Raw genomic sequence first — 20,547 nt, 5'->3', positions numbered from 1 at the left:
TCCAACACATTTTCAAAGCAGCGATGGGTTACACTGAGAGCTAGCAGCTCTTCATCCCTTCCTGCTATCTTCTCCCCCTGAAAAGAGCCAGACTCTGTCCTGAAGACATACCAGTGCTCCTTCCGCAATGCTCTATTTAAAGGAGAAATTTTTAAATGGCTTAGGGACTATGAGAGTTTTGAAGTTTGTCAGGCTCAGCGAGGAAGGTATAAAAATATTCACTGCACAAGGCAAACCTTTTTCCCTGAGATAAAGAAAACAGACCATTTGGGTGGCCACGCTCCATTCCCTGCACTTGATTATTAATTACTATTGTCAGGGGACGCTGGCAGGCACTGCAAATTAACCCAATTGAGCCCATTTGCTTCCAAGATTGAGGTGCTAACAGTTAAGACATTTTTTAAGCTGATCAGTCAGAGCGATGGGATCATCATTAGTAAACACGGCGACAACCTCACGACGTCATTTTCCAGGAAGAAGTGATTCAAAGTTTCCTGTATGTATGACTGTCAGGCTTTCACATCTCACTCAGTCTTCGCGTCGCGTGGTTCAGAGTTCATCCTTTTAAAAGATCAAATAGATCATGCAACTCCCAATCTCACCTACTAGCTTTTCAGTGCAGCTTTCAGTTTCCTTTTCCCCAGAAACACACTCCGAAGCAAGTTTAACCATTAAAGCAGCAAAGCAGGGTGCCAGCCTAAGCAAGGGGATTTTATTCCCCAAAACAGGAGGCTCAAATGAGCACCTTTAGACTCTCAGCTTTATCTATTTTTATTTTATTGCCACCTTCTGTGGCATGCAAACGGAAATTGTAAAAACATTTTCCTGCAGTTTCCATAAATCACTTTATTCACTCTAAGCAAAGCAAGGAGGTGGTATCTTTTGAGACCAACTGATAGAGTTGGTAAAAACAGATGGGCTCCATGCTTGTTCATCCTCCTCCGGATCTCCAGAAAGGAATTTTATAGTTTCTGACTGCCACAGTTTAAGACAACGTTGCCTGTTTGTTCTTTACAGTTCAAAACATCTCTTCCCTGCTTCAACCAATAGCTTCATGCCTATATTAAATAAATAAATATTGTATGTCTTAAGATCCTGAACTAGATTTAAAAAAAAAAAAAGCAAGCTGTACAATGCCAACATTTGATCTGGTTCAGTTCTGTTCATCTCAAAAACTTTGCTCCTAGCCTCTTCCAGCCAAAGCTCCCGCTGGGAGAACAAAAACGTTAAACTTACAGATCGGTTTGGGCAAAGATCAGTACAAAATAAGATAAACCCACACCCTCTACTGTATTAGAAGACAGAGGTGGCCTGCCAAGTCACATGGCCGTAACGGGGACAGCCAGACAACAGCAACCCACCGAACCACATGAATGGACAGGCAGCGATAGGGGGTCATGTCCACGGAGGGTCTTTTGTGCCTCTATTTTGGCTGAGCAGCAATCCCAGCCAGAAGTATTCTGGCTGCATTTCCATTTGTCCGCCAGCAAACGTCATTTTGGGGCCAGGCCTTGAGAGTCGAAATGGGATGTCGCTTTGTTGTTGTTTTAATGAAGGGTGTTGCAGGGTTTTGGTATGCAAGTTAGTTTTCAATGTTACTTAGGTATGTGGAACCAGAAAGCTAAAGAAAGGCAACAGAAAAACTGCATTTATCCAGGGATTGGGGTGGGGGGAGTAACTTGGAGATCTTCCCCAATATTATCCACCGGCTGACTCCAGCTCTGGAAGACCCAGACCCAAAGGCTGAACCATTGTTGCTGGGAACGATTAAACTTGCTTTTTTGCCCATTTAGGGTGATCGCACGCGCCTCAGAGCCAGAGAAACTCTAGCATTGTTTGGGAGTTGGCTTTTCTTAATTGAAAAACAAAAGTAATATATATTTTTTTCATTTGCATGTCATTTAGCTTACTTTTTATTGGCTCTGCATGCTCTTCAGATGGAGCTGGAAAAAAAAATGCAGTTGGGACTCAGCAGAAGAGATAATCAGCCTGGAGCGGGTGGTTCTCTGGAGTCAACCATCATCGATTAAAGACAGAGAAGCTTGTGCAATGCCTGACTATGTCTCTGAGCCCACTTAGTGACGAATCCTTCGCTCTCCAGAGGACAGAGGTATGCGCACATTGTGAGAGGAGTACTGTATTTATCGACCGTACTTAGGACATTATACCTTGTCACTGATGGACTATTTCTGAAGTCTTTAATCACTAGGAGTCTGGCCTAGGGAATCACTGGAAATATAAAAACGAAGGGAAATACATGATTTGGTTATCTCACCAATAATAAAAATAGCCTTTAATGTTAGTTATCAAAGCCTTTTAACAGTTTAGTTTGAAACATCCCTCAAGACTGAGGGCTCTTCTTGTAAACCAATTCCACAACCCACGAGTCCCTCCTCGCTCATGAAGGCAGGCAGGAAGGGAAAAAAAAAGAAAGAGGAACTGAACAGCAAGAGGGACGGCGGAAGTCACGTTTCCACTCACATATTTACGCCACCCCTATCAGTCGGTCTAGAGGATGAACAGCTTAATACAGCGAGGTCCACTTTTGGAACGAAGTAAAAGGTAAAAGCACGGAGCCCACAGGCAACCATTCCTCCCCACGGAGCCAAAAGCCGAAGGAGAGCTGTGAGCAGGCAGGGCTCGTGCAAAAAGGTGGGGTTTAAAGCAGGGCTAGTTACTTTCCAAAATCTTGGGCAATTAAAACTGCACAGGGGGGAAAATAAAATAAAAATAAATAAATAAATAAATAAAAACCAACCCACACAAAAAAAAAAAAAAAAAGAGAGAAAAAGGCAACTTGGGGGAGTCAAAAGAAAACACTACCTCGCACACACACGTGTGCAGACATGTAACACAAAAGCCCCCCAAACCACAATGGGAGTACTGAATTCGCACATTTCATTCCTCAAAGTTTCCCAAACCTCAGGTGTAAATGAACCTCACCAGGGCTTCTCGGAGACTCTCGCCAGTAAATTACGCAAGCACTTTCTGTGTCACTTCTGGCACATGAAATATTATTTTCCTCAACTCCATCCCTCACTCCCCATCCTTGAGGGCTGCATTGGCTGTATCCTGGCCCAACGGTAGTCAATGAGTGTTTTGTTACTGACTTCAGCAGGATCAGGATTTGGCAAAGGTAGCTGCAGGACCAAAATAAAAAGGCCTTTTGTGCCAACTGGGTTCAATTGGCAAGGCGAGGACTAGATCCTCTGAGCTAGCAAAGGTGGGCTGTGCTGCCACGGGGCATTTCAGCGCTGCCAGATCCAGCCTGAGGGACCACCTGAACTTGTAACCAGGCCCCATGACTTCAAAGCATCTGTCCCCTAGAGCTAGGGAGGCAATAAGGTAAAACTCTCTCTCCCCATCCCTCTTTCCACATCCCCAAGGCCACAGCAGAGAGAGGGAGAGTGGTTGCGTCTCAAGAAGAGCTCCTCAGGGCAGGACCACGGGCTCACCCCCTGCAGAATGATGATGCTCCTTGGCCTGCAGGATCCTGGCAAAGCAGAGCAAACCTGTCCTGGCAGCTAGGAACCGGCCTGCCCTCCAAGAGCGCAGGCGTCCTCCTCCCATTCAAAGCTGGAAAGGAAGGGAAACAGTTGAGGGGAACGCCAGTATAAACCTGGCACCCTCTCCCAGACTCGCTAAAAACAAGGAAGAAAGCTGAACAGCCCAGGTGTCGAGAAGTTTAACTCCAGGACTGGAACAAATAAGCAACACGGACTTTCAGAGCCAATAGCCACTGTGTGATGAATATCATCCCTCTTTGAAGATTTTATCTGTTGACACCGAGGTCTTTAAATCCTGGCACGGCAGCATCTCTGGGAGCTAGTACAGCATGTACCACGCAGTAAAGCACAGCTACGTTCAATATGCTGCAGCTGGCTCAGTTTGTATGCTGATGGGTGCTGTGGGTTTGGGTTTTGTTTTTTTTTTTTTTTTTTTTGCAAGGCAGCTTCTCAGTATTTGATGCAGATTTTTCTTGTTCAAGCGTAATGCATCCATGTTGCCTGGCTAGAGAGGACTCCTGACAACCGCTGCCTGGGAAGAACTGGGTCTCACGTCACATGAGAGTTAGAAAACAAAAACCTCAACCCTAGACCAGAGGTACAGGGAGCGGAGCGGTGCTGAGGTTTCTGTGCTCTCCAGACCCAGTGCTCAGACCTTCCCCATTTACAAGGTTTGTTTTCCCCAACACTTACATTTAACATTAATTCTGGCTGCTTTTTTTTTTTTTTTTTTTTTTTTTTTAACGGAATGAGGTTTAATAAGCACTTACAAAACTCTCCTCTAGAGCTGTATAAAAAAATTGGCCTCCTGGGTAGCTCTGTGCTTCCAGAGAGTACAGGGAATTGTTTTTATGTTTGCAAGCCTTTGCTGCAAGGCTGTCAGTGCCAGCAGTAACTGTAAGTGGCAGGTATTTCTCACATATATTTTACAGAGACCTCCTCTCCCCATCTTCTGTGGTGGATGGGTGAACCTCGGCTCTTCCAGAAGAAGCAGAGAGGCAAGCAAAGCTGCTCAGCACCCTGTCAGGAAGCACCCCGCTCCTGTATTTAGCAAGAATGGCAGCCCCCTCTCCCTACAGAAATACAGTCTTAGCCCCCCACTTCAGGCACCTACAAATGAAGACTGGGGGACAGCAATTAGCAAGCTAAGCGACAGGGGTCTCAAGTTAAAATCAAAATAAGCAGGGAAGCCGTAGTGTGGACTTTCAGAGGCTGATCTAAGCAGGAATTAGTTAGGGACTGTGCAAGGAAACCTCCTGGCAAACAGGAGACAAGACATCAGAGGCAGCTCAGGCTCTCACTTGAGGAGCATCCGAAGTCCCGCAGCTCTCGCGGGGGCTGACTTTGGTACTCGGAGCCTGGAGTCCCCAGGAGCTCCCCGAAGGAGCGTCCATGTTAATCAAAAAGTAAGGTGAAGCCTTCCCTAGCAAATAAGCGATGCAATTATGAAGTCAGTCAATAGTGTAACGCCAGCCAATGTGTTCCAGCGATATTTTGAAACTGTAATCTGATCCTACTGTTTCCATCCTCGTGCCTTGCCTGCTCTCCCTTGTTGCATACTGTACTATTTGAGGCCCAGAGGGCAAAGCAAGCTCTTGCTGTTTGTTAATGATCAGAAACTGCTTCTCCAGCGAGAGCTCTACGTGCGCCGCCCACACTCCTCCTTTTTCTTGATCGTTTCTTAAAACTTGCAGGCCGTCAAAAGCTCTCTGCTCAAAGGCTCTCTGAAAAAAAAAAAAAAACCAAAAGCCAGCAAAACTACCAAAAACACAACTACAAGCTCCACTTCTGCCTTCGGTTCCCAGCTCCTTTTTACCATGCTAAAAAAAGCCAAAGCCGCGGTCTAAGGCAATCTCCAACTCCGTAGCGCGTTAAGTTCTGCAGGAAACATATGCTTCTATTAAATTGGAAACAGTTTCTAATGCTGTCAGTTTGCTGAATGTAACATGTTGCCTTGGAAGAAGCAGAGCAGTTTTAATGTTTTTGACTAACTGCACCCACCAAACAGAACACGTCTGATAAAGCTGGAATGGGCTCCAACAAATACAGCCTAGAATAAATTACTGCCTCATTAAGTAATTGTTTGGAAAAAAAAAAGGAGAGCAGGTTTTCTAGATTATAGCCGTGTTATTAAGGGTGTTTATAATATTAGGAATTCTATCGGGGCAGCAGAACGTCATGTTCGTAAAGTTTAAGTCGGACAAGCACTTGTTAGCTCGTTAAACCATTAAAGACTACCCTGGCAAAATCAGAAGGTGAACGAGCCGGCGCAGGTCCCATGTGTGGAAGGCTAGCCAGGTGTATTTCAAACCCGCTGCGAGGCCGAAGTCAGGAGCAAAAGCTCTGAGCAGCTCTGGCTTCTTCTCAGTACAAAGCAAGAGGAGGGATGTAGCTTTTTAATATACCAGGGAGATAAAATATTTTTTTCAAAATAGGTTTTATTCACACGCAGGAAGGCAGTTGTCTTTACTGGGGGCGGGGGGGCAAAAAACCAAACAAAAAAACCCGAACACATTTGGATTGCCCAGCAGGAGTAATTTCTATCTCAAAGGTCTCACACAGCCAAAATGTCAAGTGTCACATGTTCTGCTTCAGACAGGACTTCCCATCCGCATCCTTACAACAGCGCCCAGCAGATGCCAACAAGACCCCAGCTTGTCCTTTTTCGGTCCTGTGCTCAACTGCAAGTTTTAAGAAACAGGCTTTCTACGACTGCTAACGCCTCCTCAGCCCTTCACAGGCCTGATGCAGACACAGCCCCACTGACCACCAACCCCAGCAGCGCTGCTTTGAGCCAGGCCTGGGTGGAGGACTGCCCTCTTCCCACTACCAGAAGCTGTTGTGTCAGGGTTAGTCAGAGAGGGGGAAAGAGAGATTTTCAGCAAGACGGCAAAGTTGCTCTCTCCTCGGGTCACCTCCGTGCCCAATCTCCTTCACAGCCGTCCCCAGGATGGCTGCATGCACCCTCTGCTCACAACAGCGCCCGTGCCACCACGGCTGGGAAGCCTCCTCATCAGGGATCAGCTTGGCTGAGACCCTGTGCTTCAAAGAGCCACCCAGCAGAGCTGGGACGAGGTTATGCTGAAATTTGGGTCTCCACGCGGCAGCATGAAGGAAGCAGCCAGGCCTGCCGAGCATGAATCAAATTCTACTGCGCTGTGCGCACACGGGCTGAGCGACTCTGCTGCCAGCATCAAAAGCTTAAGGGCCAGGAGCTGTGTTACACACCTGGGCATCAGTGGTAGGAAATCAGAGCTGTGGTAAACAAAACCAAGCACAGCACTAGGCCAGATCCTCTGCCTTTACTACGTGATTAGCTGACTCTGCTTGCTGTCACCCGAAAAGTATGCGAGGGCTTCTATGCACAAGCCTCCCCGGCATCAGCCAAGAAGCTGCTCCACGTCACGGTTTCTTTTCACGAGTCCGGCACTCTGGGCCTCCTTGTACGAGAGCAGGACCACGGCACAACGAAATCTCCCCGTCAGTGGGCCAGGAGCCATACCAGAGCCCGCACGCACAGCTCCGTGCCAGAAGAACCCAGAGCCGTAATCTCTTCAAGCGGTGGAGCAGCAGCAATTAAGAGGGCTGCATACCGCTTCAGGGCCCAATTCAGCCAAGGGCTGACTGCCTTCCACTTCTTCCCGCTGCAGAGCTGGCAGGCATCAGATGCGCAGCGAAAGCCCTGGCTAAAAAGCAGTGCCTGACTTGTAAATTAAATTAGAAACAATCTGAAAGAGCTAGCGCGGCCACCAGAAAGTGACACAGGCTAGCAAACACACGCTCCCTTTTCACTGCTAAAATTACACGCCTGCAACGACAAGATGCTACCAGTCAGACTCTGAGGGAGAATGATGAAATAGCAAGACCGGCTATACATCCCTCCTCCCCTGCGACGTCGCTCCGAACAATAGATTATGGCAACGTTGTGTTAGACTGTACAAGACATCTCTATTGGCAAACGTGTGTCACGGTCTAGCTGACATTTTTAGCGTAGATAGGGACTGAGTATTGTAGCCCCACATTCAACGGATGTGTATAATTCTTACAAAGGTTAATGAGAATTGTGCGTGCATTCAAGAGAGACGAGACCCCTTTGTGTATAATAAGAGAGTTTTTCTCATACACGTATAATTACTCAGGTAGAGTCCTCGCTTTCGGGTGTATCGTAGTATCTTTTCCCCAAAGACACCTTGGTTTCCCCCCTTGGCACAGACCCTTAATAAACACATGGAGGAAAAAAATATCCACACTACAGTGGAAAGAACTGAATGGCTTGCCAAAAAGTAGGTTATTGCTCTGAAAACAGTGTTGAATAAATTATCACAGTCAAACTGAAAAGCAGCGAATGGCAGGGAGGAAGAAGAGGAGAGAAAAAAACCCCAAACCTCTACAGAAATGTATACTGCAAAATGCAGCATACATCCCAGCAATGACAAGTCATTTCTGTTTCTGGCCTGCAGGTTTTATTTGCTAACCAGTTTCTCACTACTGAGGGTTAAAAGAGGAAGAAAGAAAAGTGTTCCCTGGCATTTTTTTAAAGTAGCTATATGGCGTATGAGTCCTTTTCAACGTTTTTGCTTAAATAAAAGGCACACAGCCCTGCAAACAAGTGTAATCTGTGAAAAAGCACCCACTCACCACCAAGCTTCTCCTAAAGAGGTAGAAAAGCAGTTGGACATTTCTCCACTACAAGCAAAAACAAACAAAAAAAAAAAATAAGGCAGTTAAAGTTTGACATGAAAGTTTGCTAAGACGGTGTTAAGTGATGTTAGACAAGACGATAACTGTTGGCCTTTCAGTCCAGCGTACTAAAGCTCTTGCGCTTGTTGAAATACAGCATGTGTTTTCACATCCAAGGAAGGAGCCTTCTGAAAACTGATAAAGGGAACTTTGGCCAGCCTTGAACTATTCTCAACCTGTAACAGCTAAGAATCAGAGACGAAAGAGATCCCGTTTATCATGGCACCTGCTTGATTTCACAATATAAACTACTACGCCGAAGTGATACCCTTTAATACAGCCACTGGGGATCCACATAACTTTTATGTGTAGTAATTTAAACATTCTAAAATAAATCATTTAAACTGACATGGGGACACTCTTTCAATAGCATATTTTAACAACATGTGCATTAAACCTGTATTTCGAAGCAGGCTCAGTACAGTTTGATTAGCATGGAACAACCAAACTGAACCACAAGCTAAGTCTTTGGAAATTGGGAGTGGAAAACACAGAAGGAGAAGAGATCAGGAAACTGAAACTAAACGTCCTAAACTTCATTCCACATTCAGCCAGGCACAACCCGTTCAGCACACCCAAGATACACTGATTTTCCCCACAATTAAAAAAAAAAAAAAAAAAGTACACATCAGAGCATGTATGTATCACATATGTTCCACTGCCAGCGAGGGGAAGCACAGCAGCAACAGGAAGCTGTACACTGTACGTTACGCACACAGAAAATATTCTCACTCTGCTAGTCACTCACAAGTTATTTCTGGAATACTTCAGTTCGGGGAGGAGAGGGGGAAGGGTTGTTTAGAAGAGCCAATTTTGCCAAACAGATGGAGCAGGAGGGCAAGGGAGAGCGTGAGCCAGAGGACAGGAGGGTAACCTAAGCAGGTTATTGTACTCCTGGGACAGCCAGCATGAAAGTAGTCCTGGTCGCAATCCCTCCAACCGCAGCGCAGACTAATGAAGTCTAAGCCCCTCCTCCCACACAGGGACAGGCGAAGGCACAAGAACTGACCAGCCACAAATCATGCTATTAAAAAAAAAAAAAAAAAAAAAAAAAAAAAAATAGCTTAAAGTGGCTTCTCTCTCACATAGACACACATACACACACACAGAGCGATAAGAAAGCAAAATGTTACCGTTGTTTAAAAAAAACACTGTGGTTTGTGCACGAACGCCAGTCTCCTATCTTGATGAAATTTATATTTTAAAAATACGCAAATCGCATGCGTGCACGTGTGTCTATTAAACGCTTCTTCCGAAGGTGTAAGACTGCCTGTGAAAACACATGAAAAGTTAAAGAGTTTGTGGAGGCACCGGAAGATGATGATGTATTTCTGAATTAGGTTTTAAAACTTCATTTTGCAGCTACCTGAAGTTAAGACAAAGCTGCCTTTAGGCATTTCAAACTAGTCAGACCTGCTGTAGCAGTCGCACAGTCTGCTTCAAATATGCCCTCCACGCTCCTTCCCACCTCCACCCCAACATATATCCGCATAGTTTACCTCCAGTCATGGGTGGTGCTTTCTATAGCGCAGTTCGCTCAGCCTTATAGCCCGTCTGGCACGACGGGAGGTTTTAAAAGACTAATGTTACCAGCTGCTATCACAAACTGTAAGAAAATAGCCAGTAATTGTCACATTTCCACTAAAGGTGAGCGTGGCTCAAACAGCAGAAGGGTTTCTTGGGGGAATTGAAAATCTGGGATCAAGAAAACAGTTTTATTCGCTATAGATCATCCAAGCAAGCTCTAGGGTGAGTTTAGATCTCTCCACCAACTCAGAGTTGCTTCGAAAAGGGAACTTCTTTCTTCTGCTACTTCCATATACCGCCCAGATTTAAAAATAATATTAAAGAAAATAACCCACATTTGCACTTTTCTCTTTGTATTCTACCATACTAAGAATTCGATTTTTATTCTAACTTCATTAGAAGCAGCAGCTGTCACATGAAATCCAATACATCTCACCGGTGTGAAAGCAACGTAAACAGGTTTTGGCTCCTAATAATTACACAGACTGAGACTCATGTCATTGAACGCCACTTAAAACTCAATTCCAGAGCGCTGTTAATGAAATATTCCTCTTTAAGCCCACCGGCCCTCAAAACGTTGATCATCTTCTATAGGTTGGGAACCTCAGACCTTACATGGCGACGCCTACGGTTTTACGTACCAAGCAGAGGGCAGTACTGAACCCGGCCCCTTATTTGGAAGAATACTGGTTTGAACTCGCCTAATGCAGGACTCCGAGCACGGTTTTACTATCACCGCAGCGGCCTGAATCCACAGCCGCTCTGATGTGGTGGCGGCTGCTGTCTCACTTGAGCTAGCTGAGCCTCCGCCCTCAAAGAAGGGACACGTGAAAACTAAAAACTCACTCTCTGGTGACTTGACAGCTTCTTCAGTCCTTTCAAACCAGCTTGCTCCTTAAAGCAATTTCTTAAAACCAATGAGGCTGTACCATTAGCTGCCCAATGGCCCTGGAGGCTGGCCGTTGGAAATGCCCCTCAAATCAGCTCTTCCCCACCCAGGAATTCCCCTTTGCCCGGGAGGAATCTCCCAGCTGCAGGTCTAGCACATCTTCACAGCTCCTCCTGGCCACTTTGCAGTGTGACACATTCATCGGGAGCCATCAGTGAAGCAAACGTCACCGTGCAGCTTCTATTCTGCACGACCACACATCGTTTAACACTCGTGCAGCCGTGAGACAGAGGATGGGGACCGTTCTGTGATCGGTGCTGTACAGCCACAGGACATCCAGGCATCTTTCTTCCGTAAAACCTCTGCTGTCTCCCAGCCACATGTTTGCTTTGGACTCCGTTTTGCTCAACTTCAGCACACCGAACAGCAAAGTTAACGCTGCATTTACAGGGCTTTCCTTCCCAACTTGTACTGAACAGTCAGTATTGTTATCCTGTTTCTTGTTAGAGTGTTTGCCCTGGTAATGCTGAACAAACCAGAAGCCTCCACTACAGCAAACACAAAAATTGACTTTGTTTATAAAAAAAAATTAAAGAACTAACACACATCAAGGGTCTCTCTCCCTTTGCTGAAAACAGGCACTTCTTCTTGACAGCACAGGTTCTGACTGATGGAAGTTCAGAGACAAAACAAGTGGCAGAAAACGTGCAACTCTGTCCCCCTGAAGAAAATGAGCACTGTTCTCAGGCTGGCAAATTCTGTTTTCTACAAACTATTAATTAGCAAGAGATTCATCTACACTAAAGATCTGTGCTTACTGCCAACCTGCTTACATTGAAGCTGGACCTTGCTCTCTCCTTTGGTACACTCCTGATCTTTGGACTTGGTAACTGAAAGCTGCCGTTTCTGGCACTGATTTGTGTGCGTGTTAAGGAGCTGTCTCCTCGTGAGCCAGCTACACATACAAAGTTGAGTTAAAAGAAGGTGTCTCTCTCGCTACCCAGCCCTTATACAAAAAGTAGATCACCAGAAGACTACTCACACTTTCAAAGTACTGCATTCTCCTTGCTTGGCAGATTACACTTTAAGATGTTACATAAAAGCAAAAATAGTCACAAGTATTTTGGATCACCTGTCTAGTGTTAGCACTGCTGGAGATGAACTGTGCCAGGAGTGTTTTACATCAGTGTGAAAAAAGTCAGAGTTCCTAAAAAACCCATTTTTTTCCCTATGAATTAGTTATTGGAAAAATAAGAGTAGCTTGTGTAAATGATGGCAAAATCCTTCAAACTAGATATTGCATAAGATCTGTTGTACTTCATGGAGGCTAAAAAAAAATTTAGAATATGAAATCTGAGGTTTGCCTTGATGTTAGTACATTATCTGAAATTCCCTGATGCCTCTCAGGCAGACAATTTGAGTACTTGGATTATTTATATTATTATTTCCACCAAAACACTGAGAAACTGTCATTTCATCCTTCCTATTAAAAATAGCAGGTGTATAAAGGAACACAATTAGAAATCTTAACAAATCAGCACCAACAGATGTATTTAATGCTCTTTAAGATTGCTTCATCTACAGACAAAACCTGAAGTACCTACGGCTAGCAAGTTTCTTTTTGTTTGTTTTTCATCACCTTCAGAGAAAAAGAAATCAGCCTGACATGAAAATCAAAGCAGTTTTTCAATATGCACAAAGTCTAGCTGCACTCGTTAGCAGTCCAATCCAGTTCCTGCAGAAAAGGAGTGGGTGGTTTTTGCCACCAACTTAAATGGAAGTTGGATCGGTCACGAAAGGAGGAAGATCTACAGCTGTTACGTTAGATGCTGCAATACTTGCCCAGACAATGGACGTATTCCCTAGGACACGCTCTCGGATACCTGTCTGGCAGCACAAACTGATAATCTTCCTCCTATCTCCACCACCACCAGCTCATTATGTTAAATCAGATTCCAAAGATACCATCTTATTATGTAAAAACGTATGCATTTCAACTTCAAGCAGAAAGGGCTACTTTCAATTTACCCTGCTTAATCAACTGCTTAATTTCTACAGCAATATAAGTACAAACAGCAGCAACTTTTAAGAAAACACAATTAATTGCTACAGTTCGTTTCACCCTGTGAAAGCTTCCCGCGCACTCAGATGGAAACTGAGGTGCCTCTGTGAATTTTGTACCCTGTAAGACACAAGCACCTTCATTTGTGCAGGTAAATCCCTAAAATAAATAAATAAATAAATAAATAAATAAAAAGGTAGGAAGGGTCATTTCAATTCGCACAAGTAGAAACCGTTTCCTCCAGCTGAGAGACACAAAGCATAAAAATGATGTTACGGGGCGGCCAAGCCCTCTATCACCGTTGTCTGACCAACGGCTTATTCTGCGGTGCCCAAATCCAGCACTCATTGAGGGCAGCGAGAGCCAGGCTGCTGACTTCACCGGGCACTACCTGAAAAAGCCTGGGCTTTCCCGACCCTGAGAGCTTTGGACTTGTCTGAACAGACTGCCACACGCAACAGCTCCGGCGTGCCGCGCTGAAGTTTGGGTAAAAGTGGCTGACAGCCCCCCAAGATGGACATGAAACGGGCAGATTTGCTTTATTTTACATCGGCAGCTGACTTGTAGCTGTAAATCAGCCACCAAGGGTCCCAGGGGAGAGCACATGAACCCCTCCACAGATTTGCAACAGAAGTGGCCCTGGGTTCTCCAGCTGTGCTTCACAAAACACAAGAGATGACAGCAGGTAACTGCACTCCTATTTTCACGCTTAAGGAGAACTTATCTTTCCAGATCCCGACACGAGTAAAGCAGCAAACGCTCTACACGAAAGCAGCATCGCAAAAGGAATTTTTTCCCCAAGTGTTCCCCGACCCTGAAGAGAATCCCAATAAAGGTTTTCTTTTTTCCACCATCGCTTCCAAAAGATGAACCGCTTTGCTCTCAAAAGCCCCCCGGATGCCTGTGTCTCCGTGCTGGCGATGCTCCCAAGGAAGACCCCAGCTCCCACGTCACGGAGGGAAAAAGCCACGTTAATCCCTTGCCCTGCTGCCACCCTGACACCAAAGCCCTGGAAAGGTCCAGCCAGCAGGGCCAGGCGAGTCCTGCCCGGCCATATGTCACCTTTGCCGAGCGAAAGTCTCCCCCAGGCCCGCGTAGCTCTCCTGGCACTTCGGGCAGGTACCCTGAAGCGTGTGTGTCCCCCTACTCTTGCTGGGAAAAGGGAGCAGGGCTGTAGCCGGGGCTCCCCGGCCCACGGGTTTAACCTACCCGGGTACAGCCGGTTTCTTCGAGTCGGGCGCAGCGCGGCTCTGGAAAGCGCAACCGGCCGCGCTACGGGGGTCGGCACAGCAGCCTCGGTAAGAAAGTCTGTCCCCAACTACACACACGCACCTGCTCCGGCCCGGGATCTCCGTGCATCGGCGGGGTGGGGGGTGTTTTAAGAGCAATCCCGCCGCTTTCCCTCCTCTGTTCATCTCAGATCCCCCACCCCGAGCTCCTCCGCCCTGGCGCAAATTTAAAAGGTAAGGATAAACCAAGCCCCGATGACTCGCAAAGCCGGGGATGGGGGGGGGGTGTCTCGGCCCCCCGCTCCCCCCGTGAGCCGCACCCCGCAGCCCTCCCATCGCCCCCTCAGCCCCACTCACCACATGCAGCTCCACCTGAGAACTAACGCATGGAGGGCGGGGGGGATTGGGGGGAGTGGGGGAAGGTCGCAAACTCTCGCCCTAGAGCAGCTCCATGCGTCGCTCCCTCGCCGCGCCGGGGAGGGGCCGGGTGGGATGCGGAGGAGGAGGAAGAGGAGGAGGAGGAGGAAGAGGAGGAGAAGGAGGAGGCAGGCGCAGGCGGCGTGAGGATTTAAGCCTCCGCTCTGCCCCGGCGGCTGCGATCACGCAGCATTATACAATGGAGGAGGAGGAGGAGAGGGAGGAGGCACCAGCCGCGGCTCCCAGCGCTTGCCGCCAGCACTGACGACAGGGGCGGCTCCGGCGAGCTCCTCGCCCTCCGGCCCCCGTCAAAGCTCCGCCTCGGCCCCAGCCTTCCTCCCCCCTCCCCCCCCGGTGCTCCTCCTCCCCCAGCGCTGCCCACGCGTGCCTCTGCCCGGGGCGGGCGGGCCGCCGTCGGTGGGGGGGTGAGGGGGGGAGGTTGGGGGGTGTCCCCGGGGAGCGCCGGGCCCCGCGCCGGGCCGAGGGCCGGGACAAAGGCGGGTGCCAAGGCGCCCCGACCGCAAATATGACAAATATCCCTGCTATCCGGCGGCGGGGAGCCGGCTGGGGGACGGGGATCGGCTGCCCCCGACCAGCCCTGCGCCCGGGTACCCCCCCCCCCCACTTACCCCCGGTCAGCCCCCGGCCGGGTGAAGGGGGGCCGGAGAAAAGCGGGAGCCCCCCGGGAGCTCACCTGGGAGCCGAGGGAGGCAGCGGTGTCCCCCCCATCCCACCCGCCGCCTTGCCCGGGATACTCGCTGCTAATTTGGGCTGTGCAGATAGCACCGGAGCACAAAAATGAGGCCAAACGGAGATGTTCGAGCACACGAAGACTTGGGGGAAGGGCGGGTGGGGAGGCGGGGGGGGGGGGGGGGGAGCTCAGCAACCAGGCAGTATCTGGCAAGACGACGATTTATTTCAAGTTACCTCAATGACTATGTTTCGAAAGGGACTGTAATCCCAGCCAGCCCCCTGAAAGGCGATTCACGCACCTCACAGTTTCTCGGCTGCAGCCCCAGCGTTATCTCGGACCATTCATGTTCCGCTAAACCGGTTGTACTTCGGGACAATAAAGCTTTAAGACCTAACATAAAGGCGATTATTAGTCATTAATACCACGAGTCGCTTAGGTATTATGCTCAAAATGGTCTGTAATGATTTGCGATCGATCAAGCTGATGGTCTCGCTAGAAATTAAGTTCCTTTTTCACCTAGAAAACCGAAAAGAAGGATACCTTCAGAGGGAATATTTCTTTAACCTGGAAATTGTACCTGTCAAAAATCCTCAAAGGAAAAAAAAGAAAAACCAAACAATTAAAATAGTGAATCTGCCAAAACAGAAGGAGATTATGTTACAATTTATGGATTCTTGAAGTTATAATCGAAAAGACCTCATCTAATTAGGGTTTAAAACACCAAGACTGGTATTTCAGATGATACTCCGCTGAAGTGACTAATGCAGGAGGAAAGGGCACCAAATCTAAAACTCACCATTTGACTTTGCCAGTTCCAGAGGCCTCAGCACACCTTTCCCCTTCCACCCGCGCTATCAGCCGTTCCTCTGAGGAGACCCGAACCCTCCCATCCTCTCTGTCTGCAACACAAAGGTAGCCCTGAACCAGATTTGCACAGCCATTTGCAAACCGCTCACTGAATTTTGACCGGTGACTTCTGAACTACTCAGGAGCTGGCAAAAATTAAAACCAGAATGTCCCCTGGCTGGACACTTGCCAGCAGCCAGGCGCTGAAATTTGGTCCTTCTATTTGAGAAAACAAGCCTCTTCTTGAAATGAGAAGTCATAATAAAAAAAAAATAAAATAAGAACCAATACATTAAATAAAAGGAAAAGCTTCGTTTTCTTTAGGGCATGAGTGGAGTTGTACCTGTTTGGTGGGCTTCAGATTGCTTAAAAGCCAGCCAGAGTATTTGTACATTTTTCAGCTATTTGGGGTTTTTTTTTGCACGCCAGATCCATGGAATTTCAGGGCCACATTCTGCCCTCCTTTCCACCGGCTTTGTAGAAAGGCGGGATCTGGCCTTGCGCAATTGCGCTGCGGATGCACCCAGCCGAGCAGCGCCTGCCTTCAGGAGCTCAAAGTCCGCAGTAGCTTTACAGTCCCCGCACCTGGGTGTGTGCGCACGCTATCACCGGCACCGTAGGCATAACCACAAACATTTGCTAAATAAGCAGCTGGGCTCCAGTTCGATATCCACGGCCCGGATCTTGCCATGTTATACTCGGCAGTAAGAGGCCTGAGCTTGTATTCTGAGTTGTGAACGCTTCTGACTTTGTTAGGTGGCTCCAATTTTACACTAGCGTAAGAGAAAACTCAACGCCCCTTCTGTTTCCTACTGTAACTCCCCTGGGCCTTTCTTGGCAGGAGCTTACAGTCACACTGTAACTCAGATTGTTCCTCCGAACACAACTAGTACAACCTGCATCCACGCTCGGAAGCGCTCTCAACCGAGCATAGGTCACGACACAAATCGATATGAGCAGAGCTCCTTCCTACGCTTTGCCTACAGCAGAGGCTCCATCGTGGCGGGCTGAGGTTTAGGCTACGCAGGGCAAATAATCCTACCGCTGGCTGCTCCTGACACCGCCTCGCGCCTGATTTAACGAGACCTTTCTGGCTAGGAAACTTCGCTCCGCAGCTCCGGAGCGATCTGACCAGAAGGTGTCTGCAAGACCTGTCCGCGATTTGTCTGAACACGTTAGTAAGTGCGGAGAAACAGCCTGCAACTGACCCACGAAAAGCTGTACAAGGAAGCGCGTCGGCAGAGGCTTCCAGAGCCTTGCAGGAGCCGGGGGAAGAGTCTGTGTGCCTGTGAGGAGGAGCCACCCAAAACGCATCTCATTTTGGAACAGCGTGCGCAAAGGCTCCCGGAGGAGCAGTAGCACAGATGTAACTGTGCAGCCGTGGCCTTGACGCAGGCCCTTGAACTGCTCACACATGAAGACAACATGCGAAGAGAGGAGGAACCAAACTGCATTTTTCTGCAGCGGTACTGACCTGACATGGGCCACCAGCGTAGCCTAAGCGCAGCCTGGCCTTTGAGGAAGGATGGTCAAAGCTTGCCTGACCAGAGCAGGCCAGGTCTCCTGTAGATCATTCAAAAACCCTCCTGTGTTAAACAAATAAATTAACAAACAGGGCAATTCATTAGAAATACTACAGACTGCCAGATAATCTCTGCCTATCAACACATGTGCTAATTAGGAAAGAGCAGCAACGTTTGGTGTGCTGGAACATCGACATCGCTCACATTTTAAAAAAAAAAAAAAAAGAGGCAGTTAACTGCTTCCTATGTTTCTAATTGCATCCTTGGCCTTTTTCTTTCTAATTGCAGTACACGTTAATACTGTGAGATTTCACCAGGCAATTGTACAACACATCTTCATTTTCTGCCTGGATGTTTTTGCTTCAGTGCATACAGGAGCTGACCGGCAAATACTTAATACTCCCCCCAGACCAGACAACTTTTTTTTTTGTAAATAAAGACCCCATCAGCGCCAATAATTGTGGAAAAGCTGAATGGAGGGCCTGCCTATGGCCAAGGATGCTCGTTCCTCTAGAGCAGTTCTCCCCACTGAGCAACACGGGTCTCACGGGTAAGAAGCAAACACGCTACACTCAAAGGAGTGACTGAACACCGCTAAGACCTCGTGCTGTCTCCGTTCAGGGCAGTTCAGGGGTCAACACTGACCTTCTGGAGCAAGGCCCTTCTCATGCGAGGCTCAGCCACAAATAAAAGCAAACCCCTCAAAAAAAATCGAGGTGCCGCATTACTGTAGTCTGCATCTGTATATTAGCAGGGAGGGAGCTGCATCTGTGAGCTGCGCTGCTTTCCTTGAGATTTCAATTGCTTTTTTCCTTTTTTTGCTGGTGCAACTCTTCCACTGTAGCGAGGCTGCCACACACATCCCAAGGCACAGAGGAATCGGTTAAAACTGAAGGAAGGAATGCTCCTCCCCTTCTCACTCCAATTTTAGCTCTTTTTTTTTTTTCTTCATTTTCTGCTTTAGTTCATGTTTTTCTCCTTTAATGTTTTTTTTTTTTTTTTGTGGCAGTAGGAGAAATACCATTCCCTAGAATGCATAATATGCTTAATTATCATTCTCCGTTAGTTCTCCAGGAAAAAAAAAAAAAAACAAAACTACAGGAGAAATCAGTTTAATTAATGAGTATGACCAAATGCAGCCTCAGTTGTAATGCAGTATCATATATTATACGTCCAGTTGGGCAGTTGATCTTACTTGGGTAAAATGAACAGAGATGCAAAAAACCATGGAGCTCATGAATCAATATTCTGAGTGCAACTAACTCCTTTTGTATCATTATTCTAAGCCTTCCTACAGATTTCGATGCCAACGTCTGTTCCCAAATACTGCTTTTGGCTTCAGTAATGCAGGATTGGGCCCGTACAGTCTAGTAATAGAAAGCTGTTGCTTGGCAGTACCAAGGGTTGTGCCACATGCTAAATTCATTAAGTAATTAAGAAAAAAAAAAAAAAAAAAGCAAAAACAACAAAACCACCCTTAACTCAAAGAAAGCACTGAAATAGTCATACCCAGTAAAAATCCCCAGTGTGTGTCAAGGACAAGGGTGGCAAGGTTTCGTCTGAAAGTAAGACCTGGTGATTTAGATGCTTTTCAAAAGGGCTACTCTTTACATATTAAATTATTAAGGTAATATTATGGAACAGGATTATCAGGAAAGAAAAAAAAAAAACACAAAACCACGCAGTGTGCATTAGCTGGCTTAGTCAGAGGAGGTTTTGCTGCATTCCTCATGCACAGAGATGACTCCCTCCCTCTGTAATTCCCTGTGCAGACCCAGTCCTCTGGAGACCGCTGGTGTGCATCATCCTCGCTCCAGCTGAAACACTCTGTCCTCTGACAGAGGTTCAGGCTGCCTACCATTGCTGTGTATCTTCTCACATCTTTTTGCCTTCTCATAAACATCCGTGTTCTTTCCCAAATCCCACTCAGGCTGTATCACCTGCAAGATGTGCTTCATCTTTGACCCAGGCCAGACTGTTCACACCGATTCCGTCTGTACAGCACATGGGCTCTTGAAACAGTCTCTCCTTTCCACTCTTGCTTCTCGAGACACAGTGGACTGTACCTTGCATTGAGCAGAGTTCTAAATTTTAGGCTGCTTTTCTTTCCCCTTCAGTGCTCATTCTGCAGCCTCTATCAAAAGCACAAGTCATTCTTTTCCGGAACACTTAGTTACTTTTTTTTTTTAAGAGAGGCTACATTGATATGTTCATATTCTCATAGCCATCTCATACTGGGGTCAGTGGATTAAGAGAAAAAAAAACCCTCTGCTGATAAAACCAAAGTCTCTGTTTTACGACTATGGAGGGAATAGTTTTAATAAAGAAAAAACACAGAAACACTGGGGGAAAATACAGAGAGATGGTCAGTCTTCAAGCCTAATTAACCACTGGTGTAAACAGATGTCGCTGCAATCAAGCCAGAAGACTTCGGCCACCCACTAGTCTTGAGCACAAACTCAACGTGAGCCTGAAAATCTTGACAACATGGGGCTGTCAAACACACGAGCCACGCACACGCTTCAGTAGAAAGGTCGTCGCCATCTCCCTTGTGCTGATGGACTACCTGCTCCTGGTTCACCCAGGGCGAGCAGCTCTGCTGATCTGGGCTCACCACGCGTGCTGCCCGTCTTACAGCCCTTCTCTGAAGCAAAGCTCCTCCAGCAGAGCCCTACGTGAAGCCATACATTTCTGGAGCGCAGATGGCCCCCACACTCTTCTTAAACACCCTTGAAATCTGGAAGAGGCCGGGCTGCATAGGCAAGATGGAATATGTTTAGCACTGCTCAACCCTGCTGAAATGCCAAAGGCTTGACAGACCAAACAGGGCCACCAGCGGGGTGACTAGAGGCTCCGAGAAGTGGATGTTCCTGCTGAGATTTGTCGCATTAAAGCATCGCACAATGGCAGCAACGTGTTTGAGGCTGGGAGGGCAAAACCAGAGCGGTGTCGTGACTACGGTGTTGATGTAGAGTGTTACGTAGCATTGCAATATGTTATATAGCACTTAAAGCCACGTCACTGGAGTTTAATGTGGTCATGCTCAGATGCATTACCGGGAAAAAAACCCTCTTTCAGTCATTATTTACATGAAAGAATACATCGACATCCAAA

At 47.3% G+C, this 20,547-nt stretch overlaps 1 protein-coding gene across 2 annotated transcripts in view; it reads right to left on the bottom strand.

The window, feature by feature from the left end:
- Positions 1 to 20,547, bottom strand: part of SERTAD2 (SERTA domain containing 2) — an 83,884-nt gene that overhangs the window by 8,700 nt on the left and 54,637 nt on the right. Inside the window, exon 1 of one of the 2 annotated variants that reach the window (XM_086744993.1) lies at positions 14,311 to 14,549. The exons of the other annotated variant lie outside the window; for it this stretch is intronic. The gene's annotated coding sequence lies outside the window, so the exon portion shown is untranslated. Of the gene's footprint in view, positions 1 to 14,310; positions 14,550 to 20,547 lie in introns of those variants that run through there. 2 annotated transcript variants of the gene reach the window in all.

The sequence above is a fragment of the Chlamydotis macqueenii genome, chromosome 3 (assembly GCF_036417535.1).
Source record: "Chlamydotis macqueenii isolate bChlMac1 chromosome 3, bChlMac1.mat, whole genome shotgun sequence".
NCBI classification, from domain to species: Eukaryota; Metazoa; Chordata; class Aves; order Otidiformes; family Otididae; genus Chlamydotis; species Chlamydotis macqueenii.
The sequence above is the reverse complement of the archived record's forward strand: the minus strand, read 5'-3'. Positions and strand labels throughout refer to the sequence as shown.